The sequence below is a fragment of the Balaenoptera acutorostrata genome, chromosome 2 (genome assembly GCF_949987535.1).
Source record: "Balaenoptera acutorostrata chromosome 2, mBalAcu1.1, whole genome shotgun sequence".
NCBI classification, from domain to species: Eukaryota; Metazoa; Chordata; class Mammalia; order Artiodactyla; family Balaenopteridae; genus Balaenoptera; species Balaenoptera acutorostrata.
Window position 1 is genome coordinate 95,838,259 of NC_080065.1, and position 14,806 is coordinate 95,853,064.

The 14,806-nt window shown below is 37.5% G+C and overlaps 1 protein-coding gene across 11 annotated transcripts in view; it reads right to left on the minus strand.

The window, feature by feature from the left end:
- The window catches only part of APC (APC regulator of WNT signaling pathway), a 144,226-nt gene that overhangs the window by 98,740 nt on the left and 30,680 nt on the right, over positions 1 to 14,806 (minus strand). Inside the window, exon 1 of one of the 11 annotated variants that reach the window (XM_007192104.2) lies at positions 11,854 to 11,978. The exons of 9 other annotated variants lie outside the window; for them this stretch is intronic. The gene's annotated coding sequence lies outside the window, so the exon portion shown is untranslated. Of the gene's footprint in view, positions 1 to 11,853; positions 11,979 to 14,806 lie in introns of those variants that run through there. One more of the 11 variants, XM_057538971.1, reaches the window with a different exon arrangement.

Below are 14,806 nucleotides of genomic sequence, written 5' to 3' on the forward strand. Positions count from 1 at the left end.
TGGCTAGAGTCAATGATAAACCTGGTGCAACCCACCGTCTCCTGAGGAGGAAACGGAATCCTGGGAGGAGGTGGGGATCACTCACAAAAGTCTTTACTGCTGAAAAGAATGACTTGTATTTGGAGATCTGGGTCTTAATTTCAGTCTTGGTCCTGTTTTTACCTTTGCCCCTTCATTGTAATTCATTTCACCACTTGTACAATGGACATTTACTACCTGTTCTAATATAATTTACAGGGATATTGTTAGAATTAATAAACAAAAGGAGGGTCTAAAAATAAAAGTGCTGTGTAAGTTATATTACGAAAATACACTTGAAACATAGCTTCCTTAGTAAGACCTACTGTTGATCTATTGTTGTAAGCCCCAGTCCCCCAACCAATGGACAGGAGGTGAAGAATAATTCACCCTCTTGAAAAGGACAGAGATGTCTCAAAAACAAGGGAGAAATTCATAGGTGGGGTCACTTATCTGTTTTACACCATACCACTAATAAGCAGGTCTGGAGAGAGCACATTAAAAACCATGTGACAGAAGTGGGGATCTGACAGTATTTAATAATGTAAGCCCTAAAATTCTTCATTTCAAATAAAATCCTAACAGGTAATTTTCCACTAAAACAATAAAATAAGAGAAAAGGTAATAACACGGAGAAAGAGCAAAAGTACACAGAAGTATGCTAAGACACAGAGGTTATAACCTCACACAATCACAAAAAGAACCAGATGGGCAAAATGAACACGAGACTACTAAAAGTGCTCTTTACTGGAGGGAAAAGAATTCAGCCCTTCAGATGGACAATTAAAGCATTTGACCATGGGACTTCCCTGGTGGTCCAGTGGTTAAGACTCCACGCTCCCAATGCAGGGGGTCCGGGTTCGATCCCTGGTCAGGGAAATAGATCCCGCATGCTGCAACTGAGGCCCGACGCAGCCAAATAAATAAATAAATATTAAAAAAAAAAATTCGATCACCTTTTTTTCCCCCCTCCAGAATCAAATCATTTAAGTCATTTCTGCTTTAGAAAGCAGGGTGCTTTCATACAATTTTACAGGAAAAATAAGACATTTCATGGAGTAATACTTTGCCTTATATCCTTGCAGGATGTTGCAGCCATCCCTAAGTCAAAACTGCTTACTGAAAAATTTAAAAAATCATAAACTTATTTTAGAATGCCTTTTATACAATCACATGAATTTCATACCAAATATATCTTAAATGAAAGTCACTCAGCATCATTAAAAATATCAAAATTTATCACATGAAATGGGGAAAAACTCTGAATCTTTCACGCTACTGAGAATATACAAAGATCTAAATTTGTTTTTCAGTAAGGATACCCAGTAAAGAGATCCTCACCCCTTAAGAGTAAGGTAGGGGAGAAGAAAGCAAAAGGACTGTTATTTAGATTTTTATCCAAATGTTGACTGGAAAACAAATTTACAAGCATCCTAAGAAATTAATGCAGGGAGGCAGAAAAGCTTAGGCAGGCAATTAGAATTAAATCTGAAGGATTCAATCAGAATTAAATCTGAAGGATTCTTTATTATAATTTAAGAAGTTTGGGATCACTTTTTAAAAAATTAGTTAAACTGCTTTTATTGTTTTGTTTTAATGAATTAAAAAAAGATGTATTTGCCAGTACTGTTAGATGGTAATGAAAAAAGAGGAAAACACCAATAGAAAGAGAAGAAACCAAGAGTCATAAAAGACTACTTTGCTCAATTCTATGTAAATAAATTTGAAAACTAAATGAAACAGATAATTTACTAGAAAATGTAATTTATCAAAACTAACAACAGGGCTTCCCTGGTGGCGTAGTGGTTGAGAATCTGCCTGCTAATGCAGGGGACACGGGTTCGAGCCCTGGTCTGGGAAGATCCCACATGCCACGGAGCAGCTGGGCCCGTGAGCCACAACTACTGAGCCTGCGCGTCTGGAGCCTGTGCCCCGCAACGGGAGGGGCCGCGATAGTGAAAGGCCCGCACACCGCGATGAAGAGCGGTCCCCGCACCGCGATGAAGAGTGGCCCCCACTTGCCGTAACCAGAGAAAGCCCTCGCACGAACCGAAGACCCAACACAGCCAAAAAAAAATAAATAAATAAATAAAGTAGCTATTAAAAATAAATAAATAAATAAATAAATAAATAAACAACAATGGAAACAGGACAGCCGTGAGGAAACAGACAAAACTGCACCCTTCCTTGTACTACACACCAGGGTAAATTACAAAAGAAACAGGGATTTAAATGTTTAAGAACATTACGCGGCATTTAAATCATAGAAACAGTTCTGTTTTTAACTAAAGATACTTAAATGGAATATACCTGCTTCCAAGGAGGCTATTATGGAGTAAATGAACATTTTAATTTTAACTGATTAGTTAATGGGTAAGGCACATGGAGGGCCTGTCGGAGCTCTGAAGTGATGATGTCTATTACTAGACTAGGAGTGACAGATCGGGTTCTTAGGTTCCTTTAAACAAATGCGAACTGGACTGAATGTCAATGTTATGACATAGTATAAGTGTGTTTCATGTTTGGTAATTGCAATCATTGTTGCTTTTGTTGTGGTCATCCATGTACAATGCTTGGTGTCAGTCTATTTATCTCTTGTAAAAATAAAATACACTGTGTGTGTGTGGAAAAAAAAAACAAATGCGAAAGTTTTTACTTGGTATAAAAGCTTAACTACTTTCAAATAAATAGGATACATCCATGCAGTGGAATATTACATTAGCATTAAAAAGAATGAGGTTGATGTAAAAACAAACAAAAAAAAGGGGGAGAAATCAAAAAAAGAGTACAGAGCACTATGTCTCATACTGTCCATCTTGTTCTAGTAAAAAATAAAAGGATTGTATAAAGATAAAATTGCCATTGAAAGGATATACAAAAGTACAGTCACTGCCTCTGGAAAAAACGGTCTCAGGTCTGCTGAGAAGAAGCTTTCCTTTTCATCGTACGTCTTTGTGTAAAGTTTGAAGATCAGAACAAAAAGTTGGTTTTTTGAAGAGACTGATTATGATTAGAGAGAGAGAAGAGCCCAAACATTTAAAATGAACAAAATTCAAAGGTGGGGGGAACTGACTCAAGAAGATAAAGAAAATCTTAAAAGTTCTGCAACAATTGGAAAACTGGAGCAGCAGTTAAATATTTCCCCTTTCCTTCTCCTAACACAAAAAATTCCAGATTCAAATGTTTTTACAGACACGTTCTACCAAACATTTAAGGAGCAAAGTATTCCAACCTTTTCTTTGTTGTTTTTTTTTTTTTAAATTTTATTTTTATTTATTAATTTATTTTTGGCTGTGTTGGGTCTTCGTTCCTGTGCGAGAGCCTTCTCCAGTTGCAGCAAGTGGGGGCCACTCTTCATCACGGTGCGCGGGCCTCTCACTATTGCGCCCTCTCTTGTTGCGGAGCATGGGCTCCAGACGCGCAGGCTCAGCAATTGTGGCTCACGGGCCTAGCTGCTCCGCGGCATGTGGGATCCTCCCAGACCAGGGCTCGAACCCGTGTCCCCTGCATTGGCAGGCAGATTCTCAACCACTGCGCCACCAGGGAAGCCCCCTTCTTTGTTTTTTATAAATTTATTTTATTTATTTATTTTTGGCTGCACTGGGTCTTTGTTGCTGCACGCGGGCTTTCTCTAGTTGCGGCCAGTGGGGGCTACTCTTGGTTGCAGTGCACGGGCTTCTCATTGCTGTGGCTTCTCTTGTTGCAGGGCACGGGCTCTAGGCGCGTGGGCTTCAGTAGTTGTGGCACATGGGCTCAGCAGTTGTGGCTCGCGGGCTCTAGAGCGCAGGCTCAGTAGTTGTGGCACATGGGCTTAGTTGCTCTGCGGCCTGTGGGATCTTCCTGGACCAGGGCTTGAACCCGTGTGCTGTGCATTGGCAGGCGGATTCTTAACCACTGCACCACCAGGGAAGTCCCTAAGGTACTAATTTTCTTCTTGATACAGCTTTAGCCATGTTTCACAGGTTTTAGTATAAAATGTTTCCGCCTCTATTTCTTGATAATTCATAATTTTAATACTGATTTCCTCTTTGACTCAGGGATACTTCAAAGATTCTTCTCAATTATTAGGTGTATAAGATGACTTGTGAGTCATCTTTTTATTGCCACTGATTTATTGTTTATTAGACTGATTGGAGATTGTTGCCTACAAATGTTACCATTCTGAATTTTTTAAGGTTTGCCTTGTAGTCAAGAACATGACTAATTTTCATAAATAGCTCACTGAAATTTAAAAAAAGGAAAAAGTGTACAAAGTCCTCAAAGTTATATACCTATTTATTGACTGTAGCATATTATTTAAATCCTCTGCATATCTGTTAATTTTTGTACTTGACAGGTGAAATTTAGAAACCCTACCATTTATTGCATATTTACAATATGTCATGTAATACAATAAGTACCATATATTAATATACATGTAATTTAATCTTCCCAACTGTGAGGTAGGTATCACTTCCCATTTTAGAGTTAAGGAAGCTGGGACTTCAAAATGGCAAATAATTTTCGTAAAAACACAGATCATGTGGCTAAACCAGGATTCAAACTCATATTTGTTCCCAATGCTCATGCTCCTAAGACCATGTAAGACCTCTACATGGCTTTCATGACCTGGTGTACCCGATACCAGTCTATGTTCCAAACTTATTTTCTATTAAGTTCCAGTATAACCCTTCTCCTTAAGTAATTCCCTCTTCACCACTCCATACAAACTATTTTGTACTTCTGCTCATAATTCATCTCCTTTTTTGAATGCCCCATCCTTTTCCCCTCTGCTTTGCTATCCTTTAAGGCCCAATTCTGTTGCCTTACATAAAACCTTCCTGTCTCCTACAGCCAGCCAGTAGTGAGTCTTCCTGCTGATTATACAGTAAATACTATACAACTTGGCTTAACTGTTCTCTAATTATTCCACTTTACTTTGGCAAGTTTTGTTTTCTACCTTTAAGACAAGGTTTGTATCTAGTACTTAGCTTTTGTAATTCCCAAAATGCTTTACTCAGTGACAGCCACAAAAAGATAAATACATGCAAGAATAAACAGCCATGGAGAGCAAAGAAGAGAAAAAAGAGGGCACAGATTCAGAGAATGTCCAGGATGACTTTCCCATTAAAAGAGTAAGATGATGGATTTCTCTCTATGCGATTCAAATCGACAAACATTTGAGAACTTATTATTCACAAGACACCGTGCAAGTATTATAAGGAGATTTTTGTGGGTTGAATTGTGTTTCCCAAAATGATACATTGAGTCACAGAGGTAGCTAATCCCTGGTACCTGTGAAAAGTGACCTCATTTGGAAACAGGGTCTGTGCAGCTGTAATCAAGTTAAGATAAAGTCTTACTGGATTAGGGTGGGTCCTAAATCCAATGACTGGTACACTTAAAACAAGGCCACGTGAGGAAATGAACACAGAGACACAGGAAAAACGCCAAGTGACAATGGAGGCAGAGACTGGAGTGAGGCAGCTGCAAACCAAGGAATGCCGAAGACTGCCAGCAACCACTGCAAGCTAGGGAGAAAGGCATGGAACAGATGCTCTCTTGGAGTCTCCAAAAGGAATCAACTTTGCTGACGCTCTGATTTTATACTTCCAGCCTCCAGAACTGTGACAGAATACATTTCTATGATTTTAAGCCACGAGTGTGTGGTACTCTGTCACAGCAGCTCTACAACACAGGGGAAAAGATAAATTGACATGTTCCTTATTCTCAAGTATCTTATTAACTAGCAAATGGGTCGTATTCCAGTAGGAAGGGGAAATAGGATCCATATACAAATAAATCAGACGTTTGTGTCTCATCTTACATTCTCTTGGCTCACTTTAACTCTAGTCATTGCCGCATCAATCAGCTCACTGCAAGATATAAACTGACAGCACAACGGCTGTCAGGTATCCTTTTGCTTTCTGTTCTAGTCTCAGTGACACCCCAGTGTGGGTCCCCAGCATTCATGCATATACAGCCTATAAAAGAGTGAACACTTGATGGGACAATCCTTGACTAAAGGGGAATGGGAGCTAGTAAATATAATTCTTTTCCTTAGATGGACAATTTTATATGGCTTCTCTAAAAGTCCCAGCTTTCAGGACTTTCCAAATTATCCAAAGTGGTGACCAACTTGAGAACATATACTTATACTGGCTGTCCCTCTTCGCTATTTAACACTTTCTAAGCCACTACTCCTGTTCCTGGATCACTTCCCAAAGCAAGTATTTCGCACAAGGCCTTGTCTCAAGATTCTGACTTACAGGGGACCCATGCTAAGGTACAAATTACCTACAATTCAGAGGCAAGTTTGGGTCCAAAAGATTGATATAGAGTCTATGGGAGTCACACCTTGCTGAGAAAATTGGAGGTAAGGGCACAAATATGGACTGGAGCTTCATTGTGGCTAGCTATCTTCACAGTGTGAAGAAGATGAGATTTGGATAGAGAACCCACAGAAATGGTACGATAACAAGGCTAAAAGGTACAAAGTCACGTTGCTTTAACGTTTCTCAGTTTCTATTATAAACAATGTCATTAGTAGCTAATATACTGACAGATAATTTATCATTTAATTAATGATAATAAAACCAAGAATCTAAAAATAGCTAGTGGAATATATATTTCAATATTCTTCATTGGGTATCTGCTTACTATCTTAGTCACCATTGTATACCATACTATAAACAAATCTGGTAAATGAAAATCTGAATTTACCCAAAAAAGTAATGTTCATTCACAAAAATACAACTTAAAAAAAAACCACTTCAGCCTAATACAAGGAACTGTATGTGTATGTCTGAAAACAGATGAAGACCTGTATGTGTATGCCTGGAGTAGACAGAACAGTGGCCCCACAAAGAGATCCATGTCCTAGTGCTGGAGACCAGTGAATATGTTACCTTACAAGGCTAAAGGGACTTTGCAGACGTGAACAAGTAAAGGCTCTTAATATGGGCAAATTTTCCTGGATTATATGGGTGGACTTACTGTAATCACAGGGTTTTATAAGGAGAGAGAAAAGTCAGAGTCAGAGAAGGATATGTGAAGACAGAAAGGGGGTCGGAGTCAGAGTGAGATTTATTGTGCTGCTCGCACAAAGATGGAGGAAGAGGCCATGAGCCAAGGAATGCGGCTGGACTCTAGAAGCTGGAAAAAAGCAAGGAAATGGATTCTCCAGATAGCCTCTGAAGGAAGTACAGCACTGCTGCTATTATGATCTTGGTCCAATGGAAACCATTTCAGAATTCTGATCTCCAGGGTTGCAAGATAATAAATTTGGGTTGTTTTAAACACTAAGTTTGTGATAATTTGTTACAATAGCAATACCAAAAATTTCCTATGATCCAGTGATCCCTCTCCAAAGAATAAATTTCAGTGAAATCTCACTGACTGTGTAGTGATCTTAAAATAGATCCACAATTTCTTTGACCTTATACCTTCACAAGTGGAGCTTAATTCATCTCCTCTTGTGTGGGCTGGACTTAGTGACTCACTTCTAATACAAAGAATATGGTAGAAGTGATGGGCTATGTCATAAATGGCTTCCTTCTTGCTCTTTCTCTCTGGGATCACTGGGGAAGCCAGCTGCAATGTCATGAAGACTCTCAGGCAGCCCCTTGTAGAGACCCATGGAAAAGAAGCGAGGCCATGAGAAACAGACTGTGAGTGAGCCATCTAGAAAGTGAATCCTCCAGTCTAGTCAAGCCTTCAGATGACTGTAGCCCTGGCTGACATCTTAACTGTAACTTCATGAGAGATTCTGAACCATATACCCAATTAAGATATTCTTGCATTTCTGCCCCAGAGAAACTCTAAAGTAATAAATATTTGTTGTTTAAGCCACTAAGATTTGGGGTAATTTATTGTACACCAATATGTAACTAAAATAGTCCATAAGAAGTCATATACAAGAATGTACACCATAGCAAAGTTTGTGGTAAAGAGATTTGGAAAAAACCTAGGACCTTCACATCTGATAAGACACTACAGAACATTAGATAGCAGCGTTAGAACCACAAACTACATGGACATAAAGTAAAATAGGTCTTAAAAACAGTATCGAGTTAAAAATGTTCAAAAGTTATGTAAATTAAAAACATAAATTTGGGTACATACCCCCAAAGAAGTGAAAGTAGGAACTCAAACAGATTATTTGTGCATCCATGTTCAGAGTAGCATTATTCACAAAAGCCAAAAGGTGGAAGCAACCCAAGTGTCCATTGAAAAACGAATGGATAAACAAAATGCGGTATACATACACTGGAATACTATTCTGCCTCAAAAAAAGATGGAAATTCTGACACATGCAACAACATGGATGAAACCTGAAGACATATCTTATATGAGGTTCTTAGGGAAGTCAAATTCATAGAGAAAGAAAACAGAATGGTGGTTGCCAGGAATTGGGGGGAAGGAGAAAACGGAGAGTTAGTGTTTACTAGGTAGAGTTTCAGTTGGGGAATGTGAAAAAGATCTGGAGATGGACTGTGATACATTCACAGCAATATGAATGTACTTAATGCCACAGACCTATATATACACTTAAAAATGGTTAAGCTGGTAAATTTTATGTAGGTATATTTTACCACAATTAAAAAAACCCTCATTAATTATAAAAAAGACAAAATGCTAAATATTTCACAAGAATTAACGCATATTTAAGAACATATGTGAATGAATGCCTATAAGGGGAGTGGGAATAGGGCCTGGGAATAAAGGGGAGAAGGCTTGCCTTTTATGGACTGATGATGTCATGATTTGATTTACAAAAACAATGTTCAAGAACATATCTATTACATAACATGTGAGATGTCACCTATACCAAAACAAGAAACCGTTTAGGTAGCTTTCCTTCTAAGAGGTGAACTTAACAGAAATCAAGAACCACAGATTATTGACTATTAGAACTAGAACATCAAGAAATCACTTCATCTAACCTCATTTTACATTCAAGGCACTTAATACTTCAAAAGTAATTTGCTTTTCAGAATTATCTGCTATTCTAAGCAGATTTTACAAGGCATGGTGTTTCAAAGAGCAAACCACCACATTCTTTCAGTTAGAAGACATTTTAGATGATATAAATCTTTAAAGATCCTAGGAGTAGCCAAAGCAATCAGTGTTTTCAATGCAATAGCAATAATATTTCACATAGTTCTATTGTAAGTTTCTTAGAGGTTAGCTTCCATGTCTTATTTGATTCTTCTGAACCTTTATAGGTCTGGCATTTAGTAGGTACTCAAATGTGTAGTGAATGTATTTCCTCAAGTCATCTTTTCTATATTATATTGCCCTATCCTATATTATGTGCTATGTAAAATTCCAGAGTGTAGTACCAAAAAAAAAAAAAAAAAAAAACAGAGGAGGGAGGTCAAAATTAAAGAGAACATTTAATATAAAAGGAATGTTAAATTATGTAAAATTAGTAAAAAAAAAAAAAAAAAAAGAGAAAAATGGTAAAATAAAAATCCAAAGAGCAATGCATGAAAAGACTGCAATTAATAGCTTTGATTCAGTTCATAGACCTACTTATGAATATTTAACTTTTGAACTCCTTAATAGCTCAATTCTGGCAATATCAACTAACAATGAATAATTTCAAAGACCACTAAAGCCAACAGTACAGTCTTATATTAGGTATTTCATAATATAAGGGGAAAGAAATCAACTTTTCTTACTTTAGTTCTTTATTTCTTATTTAATTCCAAAAAATATCTCAATCTAATACTGTTCTGTTTAGTTGAGTTTAAGTTGATTAATAAGATGATAGTTTCATAGAGTTAGAACAAAATAGAAGACTTATGTTCTTTACATCCCTATATAATACATGACCTTGGATAAAGTCACAACATATGCAATTAGGAATAATCTAACATTAAAATGAAAATAATGCTACATTGAGCTGTTTAAATCATAAAATAAGATAATTTATGTAAAAATAAGAATCATAAACTCTCAAAAACTATACCAATTGGAGTTCAAAGAAATGAATGGTTATTAGCTATTAAATTTCACTTGAAAAATTTTTTTAAAATTATTGAAAAAAGTATCTTGAAGGATCTTCTGGAAAATTTGGATAAACTGCAAAAAACAAAAAATAAATAAATTTCACTTGAAAATTTAATGCAACACCTTTAATTCTAGGTACAGTTTCCATAAGATTTTAAAAAGAGATCCTAAGAACTATTAACCCTGATACCCATGACTAAATAATTCTTAAAGCAAAAATAGTTTTAAAAATAAAGAATAAAATCGCTTATTTATCAGTGAAAACTTTACATAGTCTAATTTTATTCAAGTCCAATTCCTTATTATCTTGAAAAAAATTACTGAAACAAAAATTATAGGTTCTTTCAAGACTTTCTATTACATAAACACTACTTAAGAGACATTGATCCTGGAGGGCTTCATAAAGCCACTGCCATCCTGTTCAGAGAGTAGGGAGATGTGACAAGCTGGCTACCATAAATAGGCATAAAGATAAGGCATTTAAAACTGTACTCAATCTGAAAACTTGTTTTTAGACATTTAATGAAACAAAAATACAGTGCAACGGAAACACTCTATATCAAGAGTATATCTTATGAATATTCACTAAACAGAAATATACCTAAAAGAAAAATCATACTACTTTAATTTGAAATATTTGCCTATAGACTTTATTCAATGATATCTAAAACTGACCAGAGTAATAAAAAATTACTTAATAAACACAGACCTTAAATATTAAGCCTATGAAAAATTTATCACTGTAACTTTTCACAAAGTGATTTACATTATAAAGTGATTTACTCTTGAGTAACCTAATTAATAGCATAAAGCTATACTAACAAAGGAAAAGATCCACTGCTTCATACATAATTTATTAAGATTTCCTATAGGATTTATTTAAAGCAAAGAATTTGAGCATCTCTTTTGTGATACAGAATCAAAGTGTCTGATAAATTCCACTGTCAAAACATTCATAGCCTGATATTCTTCCTACTTTAAAAAACTAAGTTATTCTTTCTATCCAGGTTGTAATTATAAACTATGGCTTTTTGTAAATAGACTTCTACCGCCAGCATTGCTGCAAGGGTTCTTATTCCTCTGCAGTTATCTTTCCAGCCTGGGAAGGAGAAAAGCACTGCTGCAGTCATCTGCAAAAAGGCACTACCATTGCATTTTAAAACTAACAAAGACACTGGTATCTTTTTGCCACCCTATACACTGGCAGTTCACTTAGAACTGCAAAAGCAGGCACTTTTGGTAACCCAAATTTCACGGATCAACCAAAACCACCACTGAAGCTCTGCAGTTCCTGCCTCCACCTCTTCCTCCTCTCCCAAGGAGCCCTTTCCACTGGGTTCGTAACAGCCATCAGCAGCGGCTTCGTAACCCCTCTCCTGGCTACCACTGCATGTGTCCTTGTGGCCAGGGAGGAAAAGCAGCCTTTCAGTGGGCTAAAGCTTTTGCTCCTCGCCATGAATATGCTCCATTCTTTGTTGTCCTCTACCCGTTTCCTTAGATACTGTTATTCCACTCGACTCTGTCAACATGCATTATAAAAACAAAACCTCCTTCTAGCTTCAAAAACAGCTCTTTCTCACCAGATTCCCCTTAACACTCCCACCCCTCCCCCCCCTTCTTCCTCTTCTGTCAAAAACCCTGGATCAGAAGCACAGGAAATCCATCTCCTGTGCTGCAATGGGGGGTGGGGGGGTGGGGGGGAGACGCCCCTGCCTCCTCGCTTGGCATGTGGCATCAGACCCTGTGCCAAGGAAAGACCATCGGCTTTAGGCAGTGCAAGGGAAAATCGCCTCCTTCTCCCCCGGCAGCTAGCCGGGCCATGGTAGCTCCAGCACCTACCCCATTTCCGAGCTCAGCAGCACCTCCATTCCGTCTCCAGTGACACCCAGGCGGGCTGCGCCAATACAGCCACATGTCGGTCACGTGTGCCCACGCCCAGCCAATCGGAGGGTCCCCGACGGGAAAGGGGAGCGCCCTGGTCCGCATCCAGCGGATTACACAGCTGCTTCACGCTCCGCTCCGACCCGCACTCAGCAGCACTCCGCACTCCGTCCGCACTCCGCAGCAGGACACAGGGCCCCGCCCCGCCCCACCCCACCCCACGGCTCCGAGCCCTAGCCCGCACTTAGTGCTCACCGACTCCACCTCCGGGCAACCCACTGGAGCTGATGGAAGCTGACAAGCATAATGCGGGTGGGGGTGGGGGAGGCCCACGGCGCAGGAAGATTAGCACAAGATACAGGCGGTGGGTGGGTAATAAATTACATCTCATTCGCTATTTGCTAAGATTTACATGCTTGCAACACAGAGAAACAGAATTTTACTAAATGTATTAAAACGAATAATTTTACATTACGTATCACCGATTTGTTAGGTAAATCACTGGAACTGTGTTTGAATGAAAAATACAGTCTCCAGAAAAGCTATGGTGGCAGTGCAGTAGAGTAGTTGAGATCAGAATCATGGGAGCCACACACTCCGGACTGAATCTTTGCTCCTGTCACTTACTAGCTGTGTGACTTTAGTCACTTTCATTTCCCCAGGAAAACGGGAGTAGAAATGTTGAATAGAGAAGTTAATATAATAGGAAGCAGTATTTAGAGCAGACCCTGACACAGTAAATGCTGTTAGTCACTACTAATCTGAGACTTAAATATTTTAATGCAAATTCTGCATTTCACTTAAATTTAACCAAGTGAAGTTTGAATTACTAATTTTTTAAAATAAATTTATTTTATTGTTGGCTGCACTGGGTCTTCGTTGCTGTGCGCGGGCTTTCTCTAGTTGTGGTAAGCGGGGGCTACTCTTCGTGGCGGTGCGTGGGCTTCTCGTTGCAGCGGCCTCCCTTGTCGTGGAGCACGGGCTCGAGGCACGCGGGCTTCAGTAGTTGTGGCATGTGGGCTCAGTAGCTGTGGCTCGCGGGCTCTAGAGTGCAGGCTCAGTAGTTGTGGCGCACGGGCTTAGTTGCTCCGCGGCATATGGGAATCTTCACAGACCAGGGCTCGAACCCTTGTCCCTTGCATTGGCAGGCGGATTCTTAACCACTGTGCCACCAGGTAAGTCCTTGAATTACTAATTTTTATGAGTTAGAAGGACAAAATCCAAATTGCCAAGAATTTAAAGTGGATTTAAATTCTGTTTAAATGGGGATGGGGGTGGAATCAGTTTTCATGATCTATTTCAAATTTAAAAGGATACTTAACTTTAGGTTTTTTAATGAAATGTATTTACTCTAATCTTTTAATTTTTCAAATTAATAGCATGAAAAGCAGCAAGCAAGCTATTAAACAGCACACTTGGAGCAATTTCATTTTATTAAAAATGGTATAAATTAGAAAAGTAATAGACAAATAGCTAAATGCTCGTAGATGTACACACAATGGATGTTCACAGTGGTTATCCATGGAAGGTGGGATTATGGAGTGACTTCTGCTTTTCCTTTCTGCTTTTGGATATTTTTTCTTTATCTCTGTATTATAATGCCTAATATATAGCAAATACCCCCTAAATATTTGTTGAATGAACAAATGAACCAACATCAATCACATATTACTAGTAATTTACTAGTAAGTAGAAAAATTATATATTATATAAAAGTTTAAATATATTTAGAAACACTTTCCCTTGATATCTGAAATAAAGGAAACATAAATCAATTTGGTTCTATCTTAAATATCTCTTTTGTCAAGATGACTTAGTTTTACAAAAGGCTTTCAAGATTCTCTTACTGAAAGTGCATGATTCATTGAACAGGACTTATTTATACAGTCATCAACTATTTGTGACAAATTCTGAATAGATAATTTCTCATAAGGCCTAAAACTTCTGGAAAGGAAAAGTACCCTTTTAAACAAAAAATACATTTTAGAAGCTCCTAAAAATAACTTAGTACACTAAGAGACAACTCTATTACTCTTGACTCAGACTATGACTCAAGCTATTATTTAGTATACCAGTTTGTAGCCAAAATATTTGTCTAAATTTTTATTACATGTGTTGTAACAGTGTTTCAAATGACAAAATTTTAAAGAAAGCTATGACCATTATATGTTCACCAATCAATAAAACTCAAATCAATCAAAAAGCAAGCCAATCTAAAAACTTTACATTTTACAATGTGGCCAACTGAATTTTTTCAGTAAAATTTTCAAACCAGTTTTCTCAGATTCCACAAAAGTTTGATTTGAATTTTGTATTAAAAATATACTTAGCTATTTTTAAAACTACAATTAAAAACATATACAATCAAAATGTTTTAGACCAAATTTGAAAACAATGGAGGTCACTGAAGCATTAAGTTGTGCTACTAGGTTTATATGTATCTCAGAATAAAGCTCCTGCCATCCCTGTTTATATAAAAATGTTATCATTCAGGCTACATACATATGTATGCATTAAAAGTATTTTCTGATCAAAATTTATTACAGAAATAAATTGTACATTAAGGTTATTATAAGACTGTACTGACAAACATGCCCCTGATTTCAAGTATCTGTGCTCATTATGATTAGCTTTACTGTTTTTAATAAATATTACTAAGTAAATGTCATAAATATGAACACATAGTTCACGTTAAAAAAATAAATAACCTCTGAACCTTCTGTAACTTAAAAAAAAATTGATGACTCAATAGAAATAATAGGATTCTTAATGTCCTAAATCCTGCATTCTATTTTAACATGAACATGTTAGGCCTAATTTAAGACTTGTGATTTTAAAAACTGACAAGAATATGGGCAACAATATCAACTAGAAAAAAATGAGTTAAAATCAGTGCTCTGAATTCAGTTAT